At 42.9% G+C, this 22,808-nt stretch overlaps 1 protein-coding gene and 1 long non-coding RNA gene across 5 annotated transcripts in view; one reads left to right on the top strand and one right to left on the bottom strand.

Annotated features, from left to right (window-relative positions):
* Positions 1-4,437: 4,437 nt before the first annotated feature.
* LOC310763375 lies at positions 4,438-22,793 on the bottom strand. The gene is made up of 3 exons (XR_014548600.1): positions 22,676-22,793; positions 22,088-22,170; positions 4,438-4,737 (listed from the first exon to the last, which is right to left on the bottom strand). It is a non-coding gene; the product is annotated as an uncharacterized lncRNA (long non-coding RNA).
* SEMA4G (semaphorin 4G) overlaps positions 9,885-22,808 on the top strand; it is a 108,098-nt gene continuing 95,174 nt past the window's right edge. The window contains exon 1 of one of the 4 annotated variants that reach the window (XM_083615315.1): positions 9,885-10,081. The gene's annotated coding sequence lies outside the window, so the exon portion shown is untranslated. Of the gene's footprint in view, positions 10,082-10,347; positions 11,552-22,808 lie in introns of those variants that run through there. The other 3 variants (XM_083615312.1, XM_083615311.1, XM_083615314.1) reach the window with 3 other exon arrangements.

Below are 22,808 nucleotides of genomic sequence, written 5' to 3'. Positions count from 1 at the left end.
GTCCTCCACATGGTTACTAGGTAAAGGTAAAGGGACCCCTGACCATTAGGTCTAGTCGTGGCCGACTCTGGGGTTGCGGCGCTCATCTGGCTTTATTGGCCGAGGGAGCCGGCATACAGCTTCCGGATCATGTGGCCAGCATGACAAAGCCACTTCTGGTGAACCAGAGCAGCGCACGGAAACGCCGTTTACCTTCCCACCAGAGGAGTACCTATTTATCTACTTGCACTTTGACATGCTTTTGAACTGCTAGGTTGACAGGAGCAGGGACCGAGCAATGGGAGCTCACCCCATCGGAGGGATTTGAACCGCCGACCTTCTGATCGGCAAGTCCTAGGCTCTGTGGTTTAACCCACAGCGCCAACCGCGTCCCAGGATGCATTTTTTGCGTAGTGCTCTCTTGAATTGGGAGTGTTGGGGTTTCTTTACCCTTTTCAGGGTGATACATTCCAAACAGTTAAGTTCACAATATTTCATTTTGAAACACCAAATTCCATTCCTTGGCAGCATACAAAAGAGCACGCAGAATAGAGACAGGCCAGACCCTTGGAGCCATTCCAGAACAAAGTTCTCTCCTCCACTTGTTCTACAGTACAGCTGAAAAACGGGTGGGTGGGTGGGTGACTGTACTACAGTTGTGTGAGTCGAGAGGTGACTTAGAGAAATAATGAGTGAGCCTAGCTAAGTGTTTCCTACAAAAGGAGTCTGCTGAACTTAACTGCTGCCAATGCAGAGAGAGGAGGGAGAGAGCTTCTCCTCTGATTCTAAATAAGAGCATATCGTAAGTCTGACATCACAGGGCAAACGTGGGTCATCCCTCTGGGGCAGGTACCGTTGACAAGCCGAGGGATTTGGGACCAAGCTGTTGTTTCATTGTTCCAAACTCGGGAGGCAGCCAGGATGAAAGGCTTTCTGGGTATTGTCTTCAAGCAGTGCAGCGGGTCTGAACAAATAAAGTTCTGATCCTTTCCCATGCATCTACCTTTGCATCACACCTGGAAAGCAATTACTGAGCAATGGGAGGAGGAAGAGAGGTGGAAAAAAACTAAGATACGAGTTTAGAGGGCTCATTTGGAGCACTTTGGACAAGCTGGATCCCTCCTGATGTAATCTGCTGGACCTGAGGCAGATAGGGACCAGACAGTGGTGTAGCTGGATTTGTGTAAAGCTTTCTGTATTCTTGGATGAGACTGTATCAAACATCTGAGACAGTCTTTGGGGGAAGAGTCGTGGCTCAGCATGTGCTTTGCATTCAAAAGATCTCAGGTTCAGTCTGTAGCATCTCCAGATAGGTCTGGGAGACAGGAGTGTAGACTTCAATTCCTTCATCCACGTCACTTATAAAGATGTTGAACAACATGGGTCTTTTAGGACGGTCACTTTAAGATAATCAAATGTGCACACATGGACCTAGGATAAACTGTTACTGTCTTTTTTACAGCTCTGCATACCGTCTTTTAGGCCCAACTGAGGCCTTGCCATCTGTTGCTCCAAAGAAAGTGTGTGACCTTCCTGCTAGGATCTTAATACAGTGGTACCTTGGAACTCGAATGGCTCCATTCTCGAAGGTTTCGGCTCCTGAACACCGAAAACCTGGAAGTAGGCGCTGTGGTTTTTGAACGTTCCTCGGAACACGAACGTCCGACGCGACTTCCACTGTGCAAAAACCTAGCTGTTGGCCAATTGGAAGCTGCGTCTGGGAACTCGAACGTTTCAGAAGTCGAACAGTCTTCTGGAATGGATTATATTCAAGTTCCAAGGTACAGCTGTATTTGCTTCCCCTCTTTGACCATGAGGGCTCACAGGCTCATAGGCACATGCACACCTCCCCCCTTTTGTGCCATTCCTTTTGCCATCTCCCATTTCCTTTCAGTCTTGGAAATAGCTGTGTTCAGAGCTGTGGATGCACCAGTCTTAATGCTGCCCATAGTTAAGAGATTAACAAGAGCCGATCAAATTCTGCTTACCTTTTCTAGCAAGAATCATAATATGCTGTGTTGTTCTTGTGATAGGGCTGCCTGATTACTGTGGATGGAACCATCAGTTTGAGTTTTTCCTCTTTCGGTGGCGCCTGATCACAGCTGAAATCTGACAAAAGAATGTTAATGGTCCAGGGTGGCTGAAAGTCTTTTTACAGGAGCTAATTGTTAGAAGATGGTTTACTTACTGAGACAGAAAGATCTCTGGAATGTTTGAAATACAAGAGTTGTCAGAGTTTGGAGAAGATGTGTGTTTGATGTATGTTTGTAAAGGAATCCAAGAAGCAGATTGGGGGCAAAGCAGTGACAGGAGCAGGGAGCAGAGAGACACACACAAAAGGCTCACTCCACTAGCCAACTGCACCAATCTTCCTCTTGGGCAAGCCCACCTTTACACCTCATCCACCTCATTACACCTTCATCCACCTGCTCACCTTTCCCTTCACAGATCAAGGAGGGGAGGTTCTTCAGTGTTCTGAAGTGGCTCCCTCCCTCCATTAAACCTCACTGCAGCTGCACGTATTGGAGCAGGGAGGCACTTCAGAGAGGTTTGCCAAACCACTCTCTGAAACGCCTCCCCTCCTCGGTTAATTACCGTAACTTGCCTGGGCTGCCATCCTGTTGACACAGTGGAGTTGGCATGGTCACATACTGATGGCCATGTGAACAGCAGCCTGATGGCAGCCTTACATTTATATGTGTATAGGAAGACATACTCAGAGACACTCTATTTGTACACTGAACACTTTTAAACAGCAACATAATCCCCTTCTCCCAAAGAAGAGTTTACATTCAAAATGTTGCCCTGGAGTGTAAAAAGAGGAGCTGGCTAACTGTTTTAAATGGTTTAATACAATTGAAGCTGCAATCTTATTTGCACTTACTTGAGAGCAAGTCACAATGAACTCACTGGTCTTACTTCTGACGTGTATGGGAATGTTTAGGAGTGTCTGAACAAGTTTCTTTGTTTTCTATTAAATTTTATTTGTCATGTGGCACAATCTGTCTGGATTCCTTCATGTGAAATAGTGGCCCAGTTTGCGTGACTCATTGAACCATAGTTGAAAACAAGCACTGATTTAATGTGAACGTGCAGCATGTGGGTGCAATTTCTACTCCTGCAGGGAAGTAAAGCCAGAGTCTGACTTGTCACTATATCTAAACTCAGAGACCTAGTTTGTTTCCCTCAGCCCACAATCTACTCAAGCTATAACTAGTGGCTCTTTCATATAGCTATAACTATAACTAGTGGCTCTTTCATATTTTTACAAGACCAAACCTTGGTTACTGCACATGGTTTGTTTTGGAGAAAAACTAACCATGAGCTTGGGTTCAGATGTCACAACAAGCCAGGATAAGGTCACTTCCAGAATGTCAGCATGCTGTGGGAAGGATTCAAGTACATATCACAACTTTAGGTTTGTGTAATTAAAGTGGATTAAAGTGCTTTGTCACCCAAGCCCAACAAATCCACTTAAAGACAGCAACAACAAACCTTTTGTGGCTTAGGAAGGCATATAAATACCAAACAAGCAAATCAGGATTAATGCTTATTGTCATACAAAACAAATCAGAATGAATGTACAATAAAGGCCAGATATAATCTAACCTCTGCATAAGCAAATCTAAATGAATGCTTAATATATAGGTTGTCTGGCGGCAGCAGCAGCAGCAGCAGCAGTCAGCAAAGAAGATTCCCCCCCCCCCCCCGGAAACTGTATGTTCACATTAAATAATAAACTATGGATTTTTAGCTATGGTTAATGTGATGGGTAAACTGGGCCACTGATTGTTCTTTTGCCCACTCTCTTTCACATATTACGTTGTGAATCATCAGAAGGACCAGGACATGATATCAGCTTGCAGCAGAGAGGATGCTGAAGTGCCTTGCAGCCACAATGGTGCAGCTACAATTAGCCCAGACACAATTCAATGCCATGTCATATAGTGGGCATTGTTCTGCATATGTGAATGTTTGATTTGTGGAGGCCCAAAGGGCATTGTGGGGTGTGAACCCCCAATTCTGCATTTGCTATTGCCATCTGAGATTATCACACATTTTGGATAAAATGACTGTGGATTTTGAAGGAGGTAATCCTCCAGTCATAGAGATATATGACATGGGATATACTCAAGCTTTTTCTGGGGTTCATGGACACATACCTGTAAATGTTAGCGCTTTTAAAAGTTTTCTGATTAAGCTGTGTTTGGATCTTCTGTGCAAACAAGGAATTGGAGAATCGGAAACTAGTAACCCAAGGAAGCATTGTGCAGCAGATTGGGAAGTGATATGAGACTGTGACAGGGGGCCTGACTGCGCTGTGATTTTGGTCTTACAAGTCCAGTGGACTTGATTTTGTTACTGTCAGTCAAAGGTTAAGAAGAGCACGTGGTGCATATTCCTTTGACAATCTTGACAAACAGCCTTTGACTAGCTGAGCTGTTGTGTTTACCCGCCTTGCATTTATCTAATTGCCTTTGAATCTAGTTATACTGGCCTTTCTTTGTCATTAAGGTCTTGTTTACAAGTCTTGGGTGACAATGATTTTTTTAGAGGCTTGGTTTGGAATAGCAACTCTGAATGGGCAGCCTTGTCTTACATGTGCTGTGTTCACTGACGCTATTGTCTTAGAATCTAATACATCCTGAAGCAAATCCAGCATATCAGGTTGAAGTAGTCACACCAGTATCCCCCCTCTGGGTGATGGGTTCTCTTTTCCTTCCTTTGTATGGTGCACGGGTGCTAGCTGCTGTAAGGCTAATAACAGATAATAAGATAAGGCTATCAATGGCTACTAGGCACAATGACTTTGTTCCACTGCCACTGTTCAGTAAGCCTCTGAATATTACCGTAGTTGCTGGGAATCACAAGTAGGGAGAGTGCTCAGGTCCTGTTTGTGGACTTCTTTACAGATATCTGGTTGGCCACTGTGAGAACAGCATGCCTGACTGATCCAGCAGGGCTTTCCTTAATGTTCTTATGAGTTAAGCCAGCCCTTAACTGTTAAGGACTCAAATCAGTTTAGACTTCAACAAACATGAGGTTGAAATGGAAGAAGAAGAAGAGTTTGGATTTGATATCCCACTTTATCACTACCGTAAGGAGTCTCAAAGCGGCTAACAATTTCTTTTCCCTTCCTCCTCCACAACAAACACTCTGTGAGGTGAGTGAGGCTGAGAGACTTCAGAGAAGTGTGACTAGCCCAAGGTCACCCAGCAGCTACATGTGGAGGAGTGGAGACACGAACCCAGTTCACCAGATTACAAGACTACCGGTCTTAACCACTATACCACACTGGTTCTTGACTGGACTGAGAGTTGCTCAGATTAGTTATGACATCAGTCTTTCCTTTCACAACTGAGTGGTGCCCCATGTAAAAAAAATTGTTTTAAATTTGGTTCCTATAAAAGTTAGTTGGAAAGTTAATTTTGAGAGGGAATCTATCTTGAGTTATGCCACCTGGGCAGGATAGGACCAATGTTAAACACTCTCTCTCACACACTTGGAGCACAACATGGCATTGGTTGTGGGGGAGGAAATAGTGGAAAAAACTATTGGTGCAGTAGTGGTAACCTTGTATTTGGGGTGAGACTATCACTGGCAGAACACCAGCAGTGCAAAATTTCAAGAATGGAAGGGAAATGTGAAAAATGCTACACCCACTCCTGTCTCTTTCAATGGGATAACCTTCTGTTTACAATCAAGATGATGAAAGTTTTCACGTTCCATTGAAATTAATGGGAGTAGTCCCAGCCTTAACAACACCTTTCTTCACTTCCACAGCTACAAGGATTTTGATTAACCCTGCACTTCATCACAGCATCCTCATGCAAGGCATTCTGCTGGTGTAATGCCAGGAAAATATGCAATGGAAAATCCACATGTTTTTATTAGAGAAATTCTGTCTTCTGAAATGAAGATTCCGTCTTCTGTGACTCTCTCATAAGTTGTTCCTGGAAGTAAATTCTGGGCCAATCATTAATGTTGCATAGATATAGCCCTGTCTCAACATGCCACCCAGTGGCGTAGCGTGGGGGGTGCAGGGGGGGCGGGCCGCACCGGGCGCAACATCTGGGGTTAGGGCAAATCCATGGGTTAGGGGGCGCAAATCCACGGGTTAGGGGGCGCAAATCCACGGGTTAGGGGGCGCAAATTACTTGCCTTGCCCCGGGTGCTGACAACCCACGCTACGCCACTGATGCCACCAGAAGAGGTACTTCTGGGAAATCCCAAAATTGCAGCATACTATTCTGAGGAATTTCCAGGTTAGAAGAACTGTGGTGAACTCTACTATTTGGTTTTTAAAGGATGAGTAGGATTGGGTTGCCCACATTATGTTTCCAAAGTTTGAGAATCCCATTAAGTTATCATATATAACTAAGACAGTGAGCTATGAATCAGTGAGTCTTTGTTTGAGTCTTGTCTCTACTGTTAACTCACTAGGTGCCCTTAGTCAGGGTAATCAACATGGTTCTCTCCAGATGTTGATGGACTCCAACTCTCATCAGCTCCAGCTAGCCTGTCCAATGTTAAGGGATGATAGAGCTGTAGTCCAGCAACATCTGGAAGACCACAGACTTTCCACCTGTGCCTTAGGCATATCACTCTCTCTTTATCAACTTGTTTTTCTCTCCACAACCAGTATCCTCTTCAATATGGGGGATATAAAGGTTGAAAGAATTGCAACGAGATAATGCATGCACAGTGTTTTGAACGCTTGAATGCAATATACCAGTGTTAAGTATTATTATTAATGGCACTGAGTTTAATAGTACAGATATGATCTAGTTAAATCCTGAAAAATGAATCTCCAAGTAAAAAACATCTAACTTGTTCAATGGTCCAGTAATCAGTCTTCCACAAGTAATTCCTTGATGTACCAAAGACAACAAATAACCTTGGTCTTACTATAATGTATAGATAACTGATCTTTCCTGCAATAATTTCCCAAAGCTGTCAGATAGTGTCTTGTCAAAATTGCCTGGGCAAATGAAAGTTGAATTCATGTCATCCCTAAGGAATATATCTTGTAAGTATATAGAAACAAACAGTTACTATTCAGAGAGAACATTGTTGCAGCTCAGTGGTAGAGAACATGCTTTGGGGTGATGGGGGGCAGAAATTTTTTCCAAAATGGTACATTTTTCACAAGACATTTTCTGCATCGCAGGTTCATTAGTACCAACGAATGGCTGCAAACTGCAAATACAATATTAGTCAAGCTTTGAAGTTTCAGTATTTTTAGCTGTTACTAAATGCAAATAAAATAAAAACACTAAATTGATAGAGCATTGGATCCCACCCCTTGCAAACTCCCCCCACCCCGATGCACAATATGTTCTTCATGCGGAGGGTCCAAGGCTCAATCCCAAGCTACTCCAGGCAGGGCTGGGAAAGACTTCTGCCTGAAACCTTTGAGATGGTGCCAGTGTCAACAGTGCTGTGCTGGATGCACCAATGGCTTGATATGATAAGATATCTTTATTGTCATTGTCCCATACAGAACAATGAAATTGAAAATCTACATAAGACATTCAAAAACCCCTAAAAACTCTGAAAACCCATTTTAAAATACAATATACTATAGAGACTCCTTATGCTGCGTTTAGAACCAGAATTGCATTTGCGTAGATGTAGAAACTGTTTCTCAGGTGGCTAGTCCAGGTTTTTATAAACCTATATCTTCTTCCAGACGGCAGAAGCTGAAAGAGATACCTGAGCAAGTATGGCAGCTTCCTATGTTTCTGTGTAGTTCAGAAGTTGTTATTATTATCATTATTGTAATTCAATCTTTATTGGTTTAAAATCAACATAGACACACAAGGAAAACTATGGGGGGGGAAAGGAAGGAAACAGAACAAAAAAACCACAGTACATCTCTTACAAATAAAAAATAAAATAGAACAGTACATCACGAATATACAATTTTAAAAAAATATTTTTGTGTAGTTCAGAGTTTTATGGGAATGCCATCTTCCCCAGGCAAGGGAAATTATTTTATTTTGTGAACTGCCCTGAGACCTCCGGGTATAGGTCAGTATATAAATTTAATAAAATAAATACCATACTTTTCTGTGTATAAGACTAGGTTTTTAAACCAGAAAATTAGGTTTAAAATTGGGGCTCGTCTTATACATGGGTAGTGCTGAGGGGTGTTTTCTTAATTTGGAGTCCCCCAAAATAGGGGGTGTCTTATACATGGGGCGTCTTAGACACAGAAAAATACGGTAAATAAAAATTAAGGGTTTAAACACCTCTTTGTCTATTACAGGTAGTGCGGTCCTAATCATGTCAGCTCAGAAGGAAGTTGTATTGAATTCAATAGGTCTTACCCTCAGGTAATTGGGATTTGGATTACAACTTGAATCCTTTATAATGTCCTGGTTATCAGTGGCACTAGCTGAAGAGTTTAAAGCTTAGAAACCATTTTCTCAGGCCAAATTAGAAGTGTTTGCCACGAGTCAATTCTTGTTATCACAATTGTGATCAACTAGCTTCCAAGATGCTTAAGCATCATTTCATCTAGCTGGGTGCTTGACTTCTTCACAAAATTGTTTCTGAAAATGGCATTTCTTAATTTTCTCTACCATCTTATATCCTTACTTCCTAGCTCTCAAATTGTTCGGCACAGTCTCGGAGTTAGATCATTTAAGCCCCCTAGCTGATTGTTCCATTGCTTTTTCGAGCTCATTCTATTAAAACCAATACAAATTGTTTGGCACCTTTTCCAAATCCCCCAAGAGCAGTGTGATTAAGTTTTGATGTTGGTGCTCACCTGCTTCTATCACTCATTCTGGATCATACCACATTGATTTTTGGGTGGGTGTAACATACAGTAATTGTTAATAATAGTAAAAATAAACATTTATAATAATAAAGCTGCTTTTATTAACATTTTTTGAAGTGGGAAGAGATGGATCAGAACTGCCCACATATAAAAAATCAGAGAAAGCTCTCCTGGAATGGTTCAAAATGTGGTTTTATAAGAGGTGCACATTTATTTTTGGATTTTCTGAGCACTAGGTAATTTTGGGTTTACGGAGGGGGAAAGTGTGAGGTAGAAGTTGTATACAGTGAAGAACTGTGGGGACACAGGGGAATTAATTGGCACACAAGGGGTAGGCAACCCATAATTTACCGAGGTGTGAACAGGTCCTAAGCGGACCCATAGGATCATCCTGTTTGAGGGTTAAGTAGTTGAGGGAGAGAATGGAAGGACATGTTTCTGTTCAGATTTACAACCTGGAGGAGAGACTCCTCAGTGGGGTCATATGGAGTCTATATCTAGGCATATCCTCTAGCCTCCAGGGGCAAAGTCGACAAATTCCTCTCGCATGCAAAGATGCTCTGCAAAGACGTGGGTGGATGGAAATTGCCCTTCTATCATCGCTTCATCATCTTAACACAAAATGCGTTAAAATATGCTAAGTGGAGGAACTAATCTGCTTTAAGTGGTTTTAGATCTGCAACTCTGAATCATTGGCTGGATTAGATAATATACTGGTAATTGTTCACACAAGACATGCCTCTTGGAAGCTTCTCCTGAAGCCTCTCTAGTACCTGTTATGGGGTCACAAATCCTTTTCCCGTGGGATCCTGGATACCCAGGGTTGGCATTACTGCCCGCTCCCCGACCTGGACAGGAGGCGGGGTTTTTTTTTGTTGCAGGTTATTGATTATGTGCACTCTGCACGTGCCCAGAGGGCTGCCTTCTTATTTTTGTTCTCAATTACTTCACACCTTTCCGGGCCGAATCTTGGCCCTCAAGACCGGTTCCGGTGTTCCTTTTTAAAATTCCAATTATTTTTGAACCCAGCCCCTGCCCCCAACCCCGCAAGCCCCCTCCTTTCCCCTGCTCTGGCTGGCTGAGGGTTTCAGGGTAAGCCGCGCTGGCCCTTGCTGAAGGAGCCCGCTAGATGGCGGCGCAGAGAGCCTCGCGCGGGTTTCCTCGCTCGCTTCCCAGCTGCGGCTTCTCGCCTCGGTGGCGGCGGCCGCTCATTCGGCACCGGCTCGGACCGCGAGCGGGAAGGCGAATCCGGGCCGGGGGTGTCTGGCGGGCGCGCCAGCGAGCGAGCCGTGTGGGACCCGCGGGCAGCGGCCGGTGAGAGAGGGGGGCGGCTGCGCGTGGAGGGGGAGACGAGGCCGTGTGGTGTATATATACGTGTGTGACAGAGTGCGCGTGAGAATGGGCGTCTAATTGGGGGGCATTTTGGGGTAGGAGGCGGTGGACAAAGAGGGCTCCTCGGAATATGCGGCTGCGGGAGGCTTGGAGGGCTACGGTCGTCTGTAGGCGCGTTGCTGCCTGCAAGCGCAGGAGGGGTGTGTGTGTATGTGTGTGTGAGAGAGAGCTTGGGCTTACGGCGAGGCGGAATATAATGTGTAGTGGGGGGGGCTCTGCGCTGGACCAGGTTTTGGGGTACGTGGGGGCGTTCTGAGGAGTCAGGATATGGCGGGCAATTGGGGCATCGTGAGAGAAAAGGGGCTGGGGCATTCTGGAGGTCAGGGCATGGGGGGAGAGGATAGGGACGTGGAGGGGAGCAGGCTCAGGTGTGGGGAGCGGACGAGAGGATCTGGGCCAGCCTGGGGCGGTGGGAGCTGCTGCTGCTGGAGATGGAAGCTGCGAGGTGTGCCTGGAGGGCAATCTGCGAGAGGTGGGCTCCGTGCTGCGGGCTTGCAACATCGGCTGGGGCTTTAGGGAGGCGGGATTGTTTAGTTGTGGAAGCGTCTGGTAAGGAAATCGGGAGCGGGGGGGGGGGCGTTGTAGAATACGGAGGCTGGGCTAGAGGGTAAGGTAAGTGGCCCATCGTGGTGGAGCAATCCGTGGGGCAGGATGTGGGATGATTTAGCGCCTACCCAGGGGCTCATCTGGGTCTGGACAGACACTGGAAATGGTTCAGGGTAGGCTGAAGAAGTCTGGGGGGGGGGGTCTGCAGCCATTCTCTTCTAGACTCTGGGACTTAATGGACTTACACTCCTTCTCACCTTAAGATGTGACTGAAATCCTTGTGGCAAGTCAACCCTGCTGCATTTCTGGCCCTCATCTGCTGAGTGGGGCACCAAACAGCTGCCTCAAAGTCCTGCCCTGAGAGCGCAACTCTGTGTGTGTGTGGAGATGGTGGAGGGGGGGGGGGCAAGAACAACATTATGCAATCTCTGGGGCAATGATTTTGTGTCTTAGGGTGGGATTTAAAGGAACAACTATGGAATAGTGGGTAGGAATACTAGACTGAGAAGGCTATTCTGGAGTGGAGCAGGGTGCTGAGCTGCCATTTCAATGGAGGTTCCTGACTACTGGATATATGGGAGCAGTGGGCTGTGGAAGAGGCCGATTAAGGGCTGGGGAATATATGGTGGGAAGTGGAGTGTGCATAGCAATGGGCAGAGGGATCAGATGACCCAAATGTCAAATATAAGCAGTGTGGGGTGTCTGTTGTGAAGTGGTCTTCCAAAATCAGTGATGTCCCTAATGGTGTTCTGTGCATCTGTCACCCTGCGGAATAAGTCACAGTCTTGTGCCCCATTGAAATACAAGGGATCTGGAAGCCTGACCAACTTGTTCAGGTGATAGAAGGTATGTCAGCCAAAGGGACTGTGTGTCAATAAATGGGATGTGTACATATGGCTATGAGGGCCACTTGATAAATGTAATTTCCCCTATAAAGCTGAACATGTGTAAAAAATCATGTGTGTAATTTAAGTGGGAAGCTGCAGTGGATTCCCAGTGAAAGCAAACTAGTGTGTAATTGTCACATTTCTCTTTCCGCCACACTGATATAATGTAATAAGGAAAATACTGAACTGGCTCTCGGGTACCTTAAGAGTGGAGCAAGTTGTTTTGTATGTGCAAAATATCTTATGAAGACTCTGATATTGAAGTCACCAGCTTCTCAGTTAGTGACATGGCCCTAAACGTTTCCAATGAAGTTCACAGACTCAAATTGTCCTTCTCACTATCTCAGTTGGTCGAGCATGAGACTCAGTCTCAAGGTTGTGGGTTTGAGCCACACATTGGCAAAAGATTCCTGCATTGCAGGGAGTTGGACTAGATTACCCTCATGGTCACGTCCAACTCTACAATTCTATGATTTCTATGAAATCTTCTTCATCACCATCTTAGGTATGTCTGCTCAGTAGTGAGTTCTATTAAATTCAATGGGACTTACTCCCAGGTTAAATGTGTTTAAGGTGGATCAAGTTTTATTTTGAATGACAGCTAGAAGTCTGCGTCTTTCTCTGTATTTGTAGCCTTTGACCTGCTGGGTTCCAGGAGGTTTTTGTCAGTTCAAATGGCTTGGTGAGCTAGACTTAGCCAGTCCTTTAGTTTTATCAATTGGGTCTTCAAAGTCATTTTTTGTCTTAGCTCAGAAGGTTCTGTATGTCATTGCTGCTTTTGAGGAGGGGGTAGTGAACTAGACATTCAGAGTGCTGCAGTCCTTTCACCAACACCAGCATAAAACTTGCAAAGTAGCCGAGGAGGAAGGAAAAGTGTAGATTTCTCTGAAAGATTGAGAGATAATAATACTTAATGAAGCTACTCTATTATGGCCAACAGTATGAAGGCCTGCTACATGTGCGCTGATTCCCTTCTTCCTCAACCTGTTCCTATTTTTAATGTAAGGTCTCTAGAACTGATGTATTAAATTAGGATTTGAACTTTATGCTGATTTCTTTCTCTTTTTTTACCCAAATGCATTGTTAAATAAATCCTACATTTTGCCAAGTTCACTGCAGGTTCTGGCCTGTGTAGATTTTTTAAAATGCCGTACAGTATATCTCTTTTCTTTTTAATTTCTTTAGTCTGGGGGGGGGAGCACCCCTTTTCGTTGCAGAATCTGTTTGTCTTAACAGCTTGCAAAATGCACAACGAGTCCCTTGTGCTGCACTATTTAATTTTTATATTATTTCTTCTTACAAATCCACCTGAATGTTCCCTTTTGGAAATGTAATGGGTTCTAGTAGTAGTGTGATTTATTTAGTGGCTTTTGGCTGGCTGGCTGTAGTAAGAAGAAACCACCAGAAGCACTCAAAATAATTGATGCCCATCTACTCTGGGCTATGGAAGTGAAAAGCTATGTTACTCACAGGGCTTTCTTTGGGAACCAGGCACTGCAAGTCTGTCTTAGCATCTCAGCAAGTAAGACTTCTGGCAGCTGCAGGAATGGCTTTAATGCAGTCTTTAAAATCCTGCTTCTAAGAGATCTGCCTGAAAATGGACAGTTCTGTGTGATGACTGATGAATTTATAGTAACAAGGCATGGTTTGGCTTTGTCCTGTTGGGATAAAAGGTGCCATTTTGAAAAGGTGACTTCAGATTGATAGTTGCAAAGAATAAAAGATTGACAATCCTGGCACTGCAGTACCTGCTTTGCAATTGGAGCCATGCCATATAGGTCACATCCTTTGACAAGGGAATCCTTGCAACAACTGTGGAAAGGAGGATTGGAGGACCTCAGGCCCAGGGGCCAAATGCAGCCCTCCAGGTTTCTCTATTGGGCCCCTGGGACTCCTCCCAGTCCCCAGGACTCTTCTGAACTACCCTACTCTTTGCAACCTCCTTGTGTGTTTTTGCCCGGCTAGAAGGTGTAATGAACTAATTATGCTTTTTGCTTGTATGGATGGAGGTTAGAGAGAGAAGTGAGTGTGAAGAAATTAGCTTACTATACAAAGGTAAAACTGTTCTGTCAACCTCTAACTCAGGCACCACCCATCTCTGGTACATGGCCCCAAAAGGCCAGCCAGAAAGGACTGTGGCCCTAATATTGAAAAAGGGGCCACATCCAAGCTGTAAAGTAAGCCAGTGTTGTTATTTCCCTCTATTGCTGAAATGGAGAGGCTGAAATTGAGAGACAATGGCTTACTTCCTGGGGAATGAGTGGCTATTTGAACCAGTGGACTACTAGCCATGCCCCTAACACATCTGTAACAACAGATTTGGAAGAGCCAGCTTGCCCATTTGGGGAAATGCTAATCATAGAATTGTAGAGTTGGAAGGGACCCCAAGAGTAATCTAGTCCAACTCCCTGCATTTCAGAAATCTCTGTTAAAGCATCCATGACAGATGGCCACCCAACCTCTGCTTAGAAACCTCCATTGAAGGAGGAGAGTCCACAAGCTCCCGAGGGAGTCTGTTCCACTGTCAAACGGCTGTTACCATCAGAAACACTTCCCAGTGTTTACTCAGAATCTCCTTTCCTGTAACTTGAAGATATTGGTTTGGGTCCTATCCTCCAGAGCAGGAGAAAACAAGCTTCTTCCATCTTCCATGTGACAGCCCTTTAGATATTTGAAGATGGCTATCGTATCTCCTCTCAAGTGTCCTCTTTTCCAGGGTAAACATACCCAACTCCCTCAACCTCAATAATATCCTCTTATTATTTGGCTACACTGATATTGGGAAAAAGCACTGCACAGTTGGCTCCCTCTAATATCACTGACCAACTTTTTCACCCAAACAACAGAATAAGAGAGAAGCTGTAGGAGGACCAATGAGTGGATAATTTTCATTAGTAAAATAGTAGCTGAGTGGGAGTGAGGAAAAAATTTTCACAGGTAAATTGGACTGGTGGGGAGGGGGGGGGCAACAGCTGCTATTCTCAAATACATGGTCCCAGCTGAGATGGGGCTCCCCCCATGGCTGCTTTTGGCTAAAATACAGATAGGTGAACCAAAGATGGATCTCTTTTATCTTGTCTAGTTTGGCCCTGAGGCTCTATTTATAACTGCACAGTACTTTATTGTTTACTCAGTCACACTAAGTTCAATGACACTTATAAGTGTACATAGTATTGCAGTCTGAAAAGCCCTGTGTCAGACTAGAAGGTTTCTTTTTGAAGGTCAGTAGCACCTAAAGGATTTTGACATATAATAGAGGTTTACCCAACCTGTGTTTAGAAACCTCTAATGAGATGGATAAATCAGTCTGCATCCAATTTGTGCAATTGCCCACCAATTATTTTGTTTCTTTATTATATTTAACCTACATCTATCTTCCTGTAATTTAAGCCCATTAATTCTGGTTACCTGCAGTTGCTGTGGAGACCAACTGGTTTTCAAGGTGTTTAAAGCACCTATTTTTATCTTAAACTGCTGTTCTATTGCTTTGCCCTTCCTCTCACACCCCTTCATCTTTTTGTCATCCCTTCTTTCTCCAGCCTAAATTTGCTGAGTTCTTGTGACTGCTCACCCCTCTTCCTTTCTACCACCTCTCTCTTAAGTCCACATGCAATTAAGTTCCACTGGCACTCTGGCGTGTCTTTCCAGACAAACTTGGCTTATATAGCACAATAAATGCATAATTATTGTAAATGTGCAACTGATATTCATCGGTTGTGCTGGATTCCTTGTCTTTCAAGGTACTGTCTTTGTTGTGGATTGAGTGAATATTGGAGAAAATGGCAAATACTGTATCAGTATTTAGATACGGGGGAAATGCAATTCATTCCCTGCTAATTATGTTATAAACTTGCCCAGTGGCATTAGGCAAGATGCTATTTCAAACCCCTATTGTATCTGGATTATGCTATGTGTGTGTGTGGTAATATTGAGCAACCTGCTTCCTCTTTAACCAGGCCTTTGGCTGATTGACATCTGATGCCCTTTTAAAATGTGTTGTGGAAGGGAGGAGTATTGCGTAGCATTTGTTTTTGTTTTTATTATGTATTTTCTGTTTTTCATATTGTGACTTTATGTTGTGAACTGCCCTGAGATCTACGGGTATAGGGGCAGTATACAAATTTAATAAACAAACAAACAAAGAAACAAAGAAACAAACAAATAAATACAGGGTTGTATGGAGTATTCCAAGCTAGTACAGTGTTACCTTGGTTCCCAAACTTAATCTGTTCCGGAAATCTGTTCCAAAATCAAAGTATTCTAAAACCAAGGTGCGCTTTCCCATAGAGAGTAATGCAAAATGGATTAATCCGTTCCAGACTTTTAAAAACAACCCCTAAAACAGCAATTTAACATGAATTTTACTATCTAACGAGTCCATTGATCCATAAAATGAAAGCAATAATCAATGTACTATAACATAAATAAGACAGTATTGTAGATGATTTTTTTTTTTTTTAATTCTTCTTACGTGCACTGATGATAGTCATTGTTTGGATGGGGGCTTTTATCCATATCTGCAGTCACACAATCAATCAATCAATCAATCAGTAGCTGAACTGGGTTCCACACAGTCACAAAAACGAAGTCACAAGCCACAGTTACAAGTCAGTCCCATAAAATGAAGAACAAGTCAGTCAAAAAGACGAAAAAGCCACACAAACAAAAACGCAAAAAATTGCAAAAACAAAAGCTCCAAATATGACCTCTGTGTTGTGGGGGTGCTCAGGACTCAACAGCTGACAGACTCAACAGGAAGCGGAACAATGATGATATTATTTTATGTCCTTATGATGATATTATTTTATGTCCTTGCTGGTTCCCCCCATTGTAAACATTCAGCCTGAACATAATCTATCCTGTTCTATGTGTACGTATGGAGTGCTGAGCTGTGCTGGCATAAGTATAACACTGCAGATAAAACTAGATTTTTAAAAATCAGATTAAAAAGCCCCTTAATGCCTGCAAATGTGTTTTTGGATCTGGTTGCTAGTTTTTTTTGTTCTTGCTACAGTTTTCTTAACCCTATTCAAATTACCGTAGGTTCTTTGAGCTTTAGCTGCAAGCCCCTGACACAAGTAATACAGTCATGCCTTGGGTTGAAGTAGCTTCAGGTTGAGCGTTTTCAGGTTGCGCTCCGTGGTGACCCGGAAGCAACAGAGTGCGTTACTTCCGGGTTTTGCCGCTCGCACATGCGCAGACATTCAAAATGACGTCACGTGCATGTGCGGAAGCGGCGAATCGCGACCCGCGCACACGCAGAAGCACAGGCGCGGGTTGCGTTCGCTTCAGGATGTGAACGGGGCTCCGGAACGGATCCCATTCGCATCCAGAGGTACCACTGTATGGTACCAGGTGTATCTCACATTTAAACTGTATTCCTATGTACACACTCTTTCTTACCTATGTGTAAGTCCCATTGAACTTAGTGGAACATATTTCTGAGTGCATATGTGTGGAACTGTGCTGCTGGTTGCTAACCATGAACAAATCAAAATCAAAATGGTGGGTCGACTTCCGGGTTAGCGCCTCCGGCAATGGCAGAATTCCTCTGATCGAGAGGAACCCGCTCCGTGGAAATCAGGGTCTGGCCGCCACGGCGAAGGCGGAGACCCACTAAAAACCACAGGTGGGAGAAGCCTGTGGACCTGGGATTCGGCTGGCACCTTTTGCGCCTCCCCTACTCGCGGGGAAACCCGATTTCGGGGATCCGGAGCGACGTGGGGTGAGTGGCGTGGTGCTTCAAATTGACTGCTTCTTTCACGGAGCGAAGCCGCATTGCTGTTGCCGGAGAGCGCTGACTTTTTCCTGTGGACAATTGGACTTTAAACAACTACCCGTGAGTAGAACGGAAAATTGGATCTTTAAACATTTTAATTTGGCACCGAAACGGGAAGGTTTCAAACAGGAAGTCCGCCTTCCTCTTTTGTAAATAGATTGAAGCAAAGACGCTGCAAGCTAAAGTCTTGGAAAGCCTTTCGTAAAGGATTAAATTTCCATCGGTTAAAATCATTAAACCCCCCTTGGAAGCAGGGGAAGAGGGGGGAAATTTTGGACCTAGTAAGCCTGCAGGAGAGAGTGATGAAAATCAAATTACCACCGCTCTGAACCTGGAAACGGGCTGCCAGTAAGATTGACGTCTTGGGAGAGTTCATTGACTGTGAACAGAACGTATGTTGACAGCTAGTTAAACAAGAGAAATATATTGTTTCCATTTTCCTCTTCTGCGTTTAAAAAGGAGCAAAAGTAACTGAAAATTGAAACTAATTTTAATGCTTAAACTGTGCTTGAAAGGATTGATACAAGTGGAGAGTGTTTCCCTCTAGAGGGAGCTTTTGAAACTGTTACAAGAGTGGAGCTGGGGAATCTCCAGCTGCAAGATAAGAAACTGTGAGAATCAGAGATTGACCTTGGACCATTTAAGAATGTTGACAGAAGAAGCCTTAGTGACTGCATTTTGTAAGATAAGCTATTCGCTGGAACAGCTCCACAAGAAGATGGATGTTATGACTACTAAAATTGATAACTTGGGACAAAAAGTGAACATCAATACAGAAATTATTCAGGATTCGACACAGGAATCTACTTCGACAGGACAAATTGGGGAGAAGACGAAGGAGAAAGTTGTTGTTGAACCTAAAGTAATACAAGTGGGGGCCCCAGCCTTACAGAGGCAAATTGAGGACTATAAGTTGAGGCCTTTTATGATTGAATATAGAAAAAGTCAGATTTTGAGGATCGGAGCCCTGCTTGGACTAGAGAAGGAAAGTTGGATAGATCCTTTAATGCAGGGATTTACTGACCGTTGGGACCTGGATTTGGGTCAGGAGGTGATTGGAGTTGTGGGGGCCTTTGGATTTGGAGGAATTTTGAAACATGTCCTGAAATATTATATGGACCTTAGTTCTAATTATGGAAAGTTGGCTGACCTGTCGAGAAGGAATAAAAGCATTGTTAGGTTGGAGTCTCCCCGAGATCTGCTCTTCAGCATCAAAGAATATGAAAAAGACCTGCAGAAGGGACTTGGAAAAGAGTTAAGAGCCTCGGACAGAAGATCTCCAGGTTGATGAACTATATGGAATTGACGGAAAGGACTGGCAGGATCCGAGACCAGGGAGAAGAGATGGTGGAAGAAGATTGGAAAAGTTTAAAGTTTATATATAGAAATACTGTAAAATTAATGAGTGTTAGAAAAATGTTGGAATGAAATTTTATGGCTTTAGTAGAAATGTTATAAGGAGTTAAGTATAAATAAGTACTTTAGCATTAATGGAAAATAAGGTTAAAAATATGTTAAGATATTTATATGACAAAAAATAGAGAAAGATGGAAAGGAATTGCTGAAACAATTAATAGAAGTAGAATACAAAAAGGGAGATGAGAGGAGGTCGATGAAACAAGGGAATGAAAGATAGAGTATTGAAATGGTATGATGTATGTTTTTAAATTGTTGTTGTTTTGTTTTGTTTAGTTTAATGTGTTAAGGTTGCGTTTTGTATTTATATATTGTATTGTATTGTTGTTTTTTTCTCTCTTCTTTTTTTCTTGTCTTTTTTCTTCTAAGTTTTAAAAGTAATAAATATTATTTAAAAAACAAAATCAAAATCAAAATGGTGAATCAGTGGAGGGAACGATTTTTGAAGTGATTGCTCTGCAGAAATCTGAAATGTGCACATGTAGGGGAAGTGATTTCAGTAGAAGTTTGGGGAGGGAATTGTGGGGAAAAAGTTATATGCTTTTTAAGAATAAGGATTTTGATTACTTTTCTACCTTGCAGTAAACAGAAATGCAGGTGGTCCTGAGATGGGTTGGGTGTATGTTGCTCTCCCCAATGGTACCCCTTGTAAAAATACCTTAGTCAGCTCTTGAAAGCATATAACTGCAAAACTGGGTACTGTGTAAACTTGCAGCTTTGGCTTAATGGGATTATTGGTGGTGTGAGCCAAATGGAGCAGAGCTTGATTTCCAAGTGTAGATTCTGTTTGCTTGGTTGCTTTTTTGTGTTTTTTGTATAAGTAAAATTAATGAGAGAGTGCATTAATCAGGGAGAGAATGATAGTGTCTCTTCTGCACTCCCCGTCTGAAAACTTCAATATGTACATTGAAAATGTCCCCAGTGTTAAGCTGAAATGAACAGAGACCTTAGCTCACAGATAGTCCAGATTTTAACATTACTGAAAATAGAGGGGTAATGTATTATTCCCCTTCCCATTTGGGGATGCAGAATCCTTCACGCCAGCCTTCTCCAACATGGCTCTGCTGGCTGGGACTGATGGGCGTTTTATTCCAAAACCATAGGAGGATACCAGGTTAGGGAAGGATGCTCTTACATTCTCTATGAATGTGGCCTTGGATCAAGTTTAGATGCTTCACATGCATTCTTACCGACTGGGTAAGGAATTGTAGGTGTTTGTATCTGCTTTGAACCAAATGGTTATTGGAATCTGGCTTTTATAAGCATATGAAGCTAGCCTTGATGGAACAATGCTACCTTTGAAGTTTTAGGCGCTGCTTTAGTCTTGGGGGGAGATAATAGGAATAAGTGACCTGACTTTAAAAGAGACAGTGACAGTTAAAACCTACGGCACTGTATTGCATGCTGCTACAGTCAAGTTATTGCATAAGACTTCTCAAGCATAGTTCTTTTTCTGAAATGTCACTGGGAACTTCAAAGTAATCTTACTGCTTCAAGATTTTGTGTGGAGTGCTGCAGTCACAAAGGCTGTATGGCTCAAACACTGTAGAGAGTGTCATGTGTTGCCGTACTTGGAAGGCAGAGAGGGCTGCCTTTACACTGCAGGGCATTGACCCAACTCCTGCGTGGAGAACCTTAGCCACTTTTGCCATAAAGAGTTCTGCATTGTCAAATATAGCTCTGCAAACCCTGATTGCAAGAGAGGCTTTCAAGCATCCATTTTTCTCCTTCTGGAATGCATTGGCATCAAAGTGCTCAGGTTGGCCTTGAGTGGAAAAGTATGCTCCTAGCAGGAAGGGCTGGGTGTTGATTGCCTTAGAACTAGAGCTGTCAACTAATTAAATACTTTTTCATTGATTAATTGTCCAACTAAATTAACATACTATAGAAGGATCAATATAATTGTATTTGTGCATTATTAAAGAAACTATGATAATGTACACTTTAATAAACAAAAACTGCCAATTATAGTTCAAAGAGGCCATCTCTAATACATCATTTTTCATTCTCTGACTGTAAACAGTAACTCAACAGATCAAAAATTAACTTCCAGAAATAAAGTGTTCCCATAATTGTAGCTTCTATTGATTAAAATTTGCCCTGTATCTTAAAATGGATCTATACCAAGTAATCAACTAAAATGTCAGTTGATCTACTAAGCAAACCAATGTTAAAATCTGGAGTCCAACTTTGAACTGATCCACACAATTGTTTGGAAGGGAGAGAGATGTATATACAGTACAGCCAGCAGAAAATATACCTGGTTTGCGAGCCATAATTTGATTTCCTGCACTTTTGGCTTAGCATCCATACATGCTGCCTGAACACCTGACAGAGTGCTATCCGCTTGCCTACATCTAACACAGCTATCCTGATCTTTTAGTTAGGCAGTAGAATCATGGCTACATGTACAGCAAGCAGGAGCCCATATGGCTGAGCAAGATGTGCCATTAGGCATGTGTATTCTGCAAAAGTGTACACAGTAGCACAAATCTCAATGAGTGGTATGTGCATTTGGCTGCCACCTTCCAAAATGCCAAGTCCTTGGGGCTAACTTGCTTCACTGTGTTCTTGGCCTCTTGTAGCTAGGTATAGTACCTGATTGTACTGAATCTAACAGGGCTGCTCCTGGGATCCTTGCAAGCTTAAAACATTGCACAAAGGATTGATTAAAGTCCAAATAGTCTCTGTTTCTTCAGGATCACTGTTGTTAAACCTGTTCCCTCTTTTTTTGGATTGAAGACTAAGATTTTCTAATTTATCCAGTACTCTGTAAGTGTTAATCTATATTGGAAAGTGATTGGAGTTTATATTTCAAACCTATTACATGGTATATATGGTGATGGAAATAATTGACAAATGCATGCCATTGTAGGGCTTTAACCTTTATTCGATTTAATTGGATAGGTTAACTGATCAAACATTTTAATCAATTGGAAACATGCCTTCGGTTGATTGGGCAGCAGACTCATTTTATTTTTAAAAAATCTTTTAATGCAAGTATTTATAAAAACTGCAGGGCACAATTGCCATCTTAAAGGGTTTGTAGCCTTTTCAGGCTATCCTGTCCCCTTCAGGTTATTCTCCACTTTCTCTCATATAGAACACCTTTTCTAAGATAATGCCTGCAGCTGCAAGCAAAGAAAGTGTGCTTGTGTTGTAGATTTAATCGATTAATTAATTGCAACTAGTGCAGCTCAGTGTTTACAATTTTCTAAATTTGGTGACAGATCTACTAAATTGTATCTAAACAAACAGGAATAAGTTGTTGAGCTTTGGACAAACATAGTAATGATATACCTGTTATGTATGAAGGCTTTGTAGGCTGTATGTATGCAATGCAGGCCTAGGCCTTCAGGCCTCCTGTAGCTCAGGAGCTTCATCTGCATAACAAAAGACAGAGAGGATTTTAAAACAGTCCAGTGACATTGTTTGTAGCTGGCAGGCTGTCAATCCCTGCTGAGATAGGGCCAGTGTTGTGATTTGCTAATTGCAGGATTAAAGTGACCTATCACAGGTGGTGTGTGTGTTTTGCCTGGGCTGGCTTAAGGTACATATACTGGGCCAAGTGTCCATGTTTGTCATTCTTGTTCTTCTTATTCTTGATGTTCCAATAAATCCTTTTTGAGCTGAATCTCGGTTTTGGGTCATGCCTGAACCCACCTACATTTCAATACCTATTGAACTGTGTTATATTTTTGTTTATTATTAATTCCTTGCCCTTCATCGTAAAGTCCCAGGGCTGGTTACAACAATTAAAACAATATTGAAAACAGTTTTAAACAACTTAGGGAGCACCCCAAGCTGTGAACCTGCTCCTTTCAGGGAAGTGCAACCCTGACTAGCGCAGGCCATCTTCCCACCTCCCAGATTTGGAACACATAATACCTCTATCTTTTCAGAATTACGCCTCAGTTTATTGGCCCACATCATTGCCTCCAAGCATTGGTCTTAACACCTCAGCTGCCTCTCCTGATTCTGTTGGAATAGAAAAAAAGAGCTGGGTGTCATCCTTGGATGT

Source organism: Podarcis filfolensis, assembly GCF_964270895.1.
Source record: "Podarcis filfolensis genome assembly, chromosome: 5".
Lineage (NCBI taxonomy): Eukaryota > Metazoa > Chordata > Lepidosauria > Squamata > Lacertidae > Podarcis > Podarcis filfolensis.
The sequence above is the reverse complement of the archived record's forward strand: the minus strand, read 5'-3'. Positions and strand labels throughout refer to the sequence as shown.